The sequence below is a fragment of the Apostichopus japonicus genome, chromosome 3 (assembly GCF_037975245.1).
Source record: "Apostichopus japonicus isolate 1M-3 chromosome 3, ASM3797524v1, whole genome shotgun sequence".
In the NCBI taxonomy this organism is placed as follows: Eukaryota; Metazoa; Echinodermata; class Holothuroidea; order Aspidochirotida; family Stichopodidae; genus Apostichopus; species Apostichopus japonicus.
This window is the reverse complement of record NC_092563.1, coordinates 5147501-5150877: the sequence shown is the minus strand read 5'-3', so window position 1 is coordinate 5150877 and position 3377 is coordinate 5147501. Positions and strand designations below refer to the sequence as shown.

Sequence of the window (3377 nt, the reverse complement as noted above, 5' to 3'; positions counted from 1 at the left end):
CTATCAGGGTTTATTTTCTTGCCTCTTTCAGCCCAGAATGCCTGTGCCAACAATCCCTGTCAGAATGGTGGCACATGTACCAGCCTTGCAAATAACAACTTTTTCTGTCAGTGTCCAACTGGATTTACTGGAACCACTTGCACACAAAGTAGGTCCTATAATGTTACTTATAGCTATAACCAAACATTATTTTGATGTGGAATGTGCATTATTATAATTGTGAATTAGTCAAGAACCTTTCCAGGTACACCTTCCCTAGTTTCAATATACAAAGATATAAGATATTACAGAAGCCCCACAGTTTTTTCTTTGAAATCCTTGGAAATGTTATACATACTAAAGCAGTTGTTTACTGTAATAAATTATCACTTATTTAGAAGTCTGCAGTTTTATTCAGTTTTGCCTTGAATGTCTTCACTCTCAATCCTTGTCATTCCAACCTTCAAATGTGTGAGCAATTAAAACATATTTTCTTGCCTCTTTCAGCCCAGAATGCCTGTAATACAAATCCCTGTCAGAATGGTGGCACTTGTATAGACCTTGCCAATAACAACTTTTTCTGTCAGTGTCCGAGTGGATTTACTGGAACCACTTGCACACAAAGTATGTTTTCTTCAACATTCACAATTATATTCTATTAAAGTTTTAGGAATAATATCTTCATATATCCCATGATAAAACTCAACTATGTGCTATGTCTTTGTTTCTCCTTTTAAGCTTCACGACAATGTCTTTACTCTTAATCTTTGTCTGTCTAACTTGTCAATGTGTAAACTATCAGGATTTATTTTCTTGCCTCTTTCAGCCCAGAATGCCTGTGCCAACTTAATTGTCTGCTTTTTTATTCAGTTTTGCCTTGAATGTCTTTACTCTCAATCCTTGTCATTCCAACCTCCAAATTTGTATAGACTTAAGACTTATTTTCTTGCCTCTTTTAGCCCAGAATGCCTGTTCCAATAATCCCTGTCAGAATGGGGGCACATGTACCAGCTTTGCAAATAACAACTTTTTCTGTCAGTGTCCAACTGGATTTACTGGAACCACTTGCACACAAAGTATGTCCTATAATGTTACTTATAGCTATAACCAAACATTATTTTGATGTGGAATGTGCATTATTATAATTGTGAATTAGTCAAGAACCTTTCCAGGTACACCTTCCCTAGTTTCAATATACAAAGATATAAGATAGTACAGAAGCCCCACAGTTTTTTCTTTGAAATCCTTGGAAATGTTATACATACTAAAGCAGTTGTTTACTGTAATAAATTATCACTTATTTAGAAGTCTGCATTTTTATTCAGTTTTGCCTTGAATGTCTTCACTCTCAATCCTTGTCATTCCAACCTTCAAATGTGTGAGCAATTAAGACATATTTTCTTGCCTCTTTCAGCCCAGAATGCCTGTAATACAAATCCCTGTCAGAATGGTGGCACTTGTATAGACCTTGCCAATAACAACTTTTTCTGTCAGTGTCCGAGTGGATTTACTGGAACCACTTGCACACAAAGTATGTTTTCTTCAACATTCACAATTATATTCTATTAAAGTTTTAGGAATAATATCTTCATATAACCCATGATAAAATTCAACTATGTGCTATGTCTTTGTTTCTCCTTTTAAGCTTCACGACAATGTCTTTACTCTTAATCTTTGTCTGTCTAAATTGTCAATGTGTAAACTATCAGGATTTATTTTCTTGCCTCTTTCAGCCCAGAATGCCTGTGCCAACAATCCCTGTCAGAATGGTGGCACATGTACCAGCCTTGCAAATAACAACTTTTTCTGTCAGTGTCCAACTGGATTTACTGGAACCACTTGCACACAAAGTATGTCCTATAATGTTACTTATACAACATTATTTTGATGTGGAATGTGCTTTATTATTTTGTGAATTGGTCAAAAATGTTTCCATGCAGATACACCTTCCCTAGTTGCATCGTAGAAAGTTATAAGGTATAACATGAGCCCCACAGTTTTTTCATTGTAATCAATGGAAATGTTATACATACTAAAGCAGTTCTTTAGATAAAACAGTATAACTTATTTAATTGTCTGCTTTTTTATTCAGTTTTGCCTTGAATGTCTTTACTCTCAATCCTTGTCATTCCAACCTCCAAATTTGTATACACTTAAGACTTATTTTCTTGCCTCTTTTAGCCCAGAATGCCTGTGCCAGTAATCCCTGTCAGAATGGTGGCGCATGTACCAGCCTTGCAAATAACAACTTTTTCTGTCAGTGTCCAACTGGATTTACTGGAACTACTTGCACACAAAGTATGTACTATAATGTTACTTATAGCTATAACCAAACATTATTTAGATGTGGAATGTGCATTATTGTTATTATTGTGCATTTGTCAAGAACGTTTCCAGACACACCTTCCTTAATTTCATTGAACAAAGTTATAAAGTAGAAAAGGAGCCCCACAGTGTCTTGTGTGTAACCAATGGAAATGTTACACATACTGAAGCAGTTATTGAGCGATATAAATTATAACTTACTTAATACTCTGCTTTTATGGCAGTTTTTCCTAGAATGTCTTTACTCTCGATCCCTGTCATTCCTACCTGTAAGTTTGTACTAAGACTTCCTTTCTTGCCTCTTTCAGCTCAGAATGCCTGTGACACCAATACCTGTCAGAATGGTGGTACCTGTACCAGCCTTGCAAATAACAACTTTGTCTGTCAGTGTCCAACTGGATTTACTGGAACCACTTGCACACAAAGTATGTACTTTAATGTCACTTGTAATTCTATTTAAACATTATTTATGGTCAATGTGTGGTTTCCCATCCAGCCTCAATATTTCATATGCATGGACAATGCGCATGTTCTCATCTGGCCCCATTATTTCATACGCATGGTCAATTGTGTGTGTCCTCATCTGGTTCCATAATGTCATATTGTCAATGTGCATGATACTCTCAGCACTATCAGTCTTGTAGCAAGCATCTCTTCAGTTTTAATCAATCTCATGTTTGGTATCTCTATGTACATAGATGTTCTTTGTTTACTGTTCCTTTATTGTTTATTTATTTATTTATTTTTTTGACAGATGGCATTGTGATCACAGGATGTCCGACCAACATTACCCAACAGTTACCTCCATCTAATAGGTTTGTTCAGGTATCTTGGATGGAACCTACGGCAACCTTTGCTGGCCAATCCCTGCAGCCTGTCGAGGAGCCTAGTACGACCATGGCCTTCTTTAGTGAAGGGATAAATATGCTAGAGTATATCTATGAAGCTGGAGGTCTTCGTAGCGTGTGTGCTTTTAACGTCACAGTTGTCGGGTATGAACCATCCATATCTTGTGGAAAATATAATCTATTATATTCCTCCATAACGTTGCTTTAAATTCAGTTCTTTATGCC

The 3377-nt window shown here is 36.3% G+C and overlaps 1 long non-coding RNA gene across 2 annotated transcripts in view; it reads left to right on the top strand.

Moving 5' to 3' along the window:
* The first annotated feature begins 1743 nt into the window (after positions 1-1743).
* The window catches only part of LOC139961152 (uncharacterized), a 2861-nt gene continuing 1227 nt past the window's right edge, over positions 1744-3377 (top strand). The window contains exons 1-3 of one of the 2 annotated variants that reach the window (XR_011790754.1): positions 2259-2277; positions 2613-2729; positions 3059-3296. This is a non-coding gene — a long non-coding RNA (uncharacterized lncRNA). Of the gene's footprint in view, positions 1830-2258; positions 2278-2612; positions 2730-3058; positions 3297-3377 lie in introns of those variants that run through there. The other variant, XR_011790755.1, reaches the window with a different exon arrangement.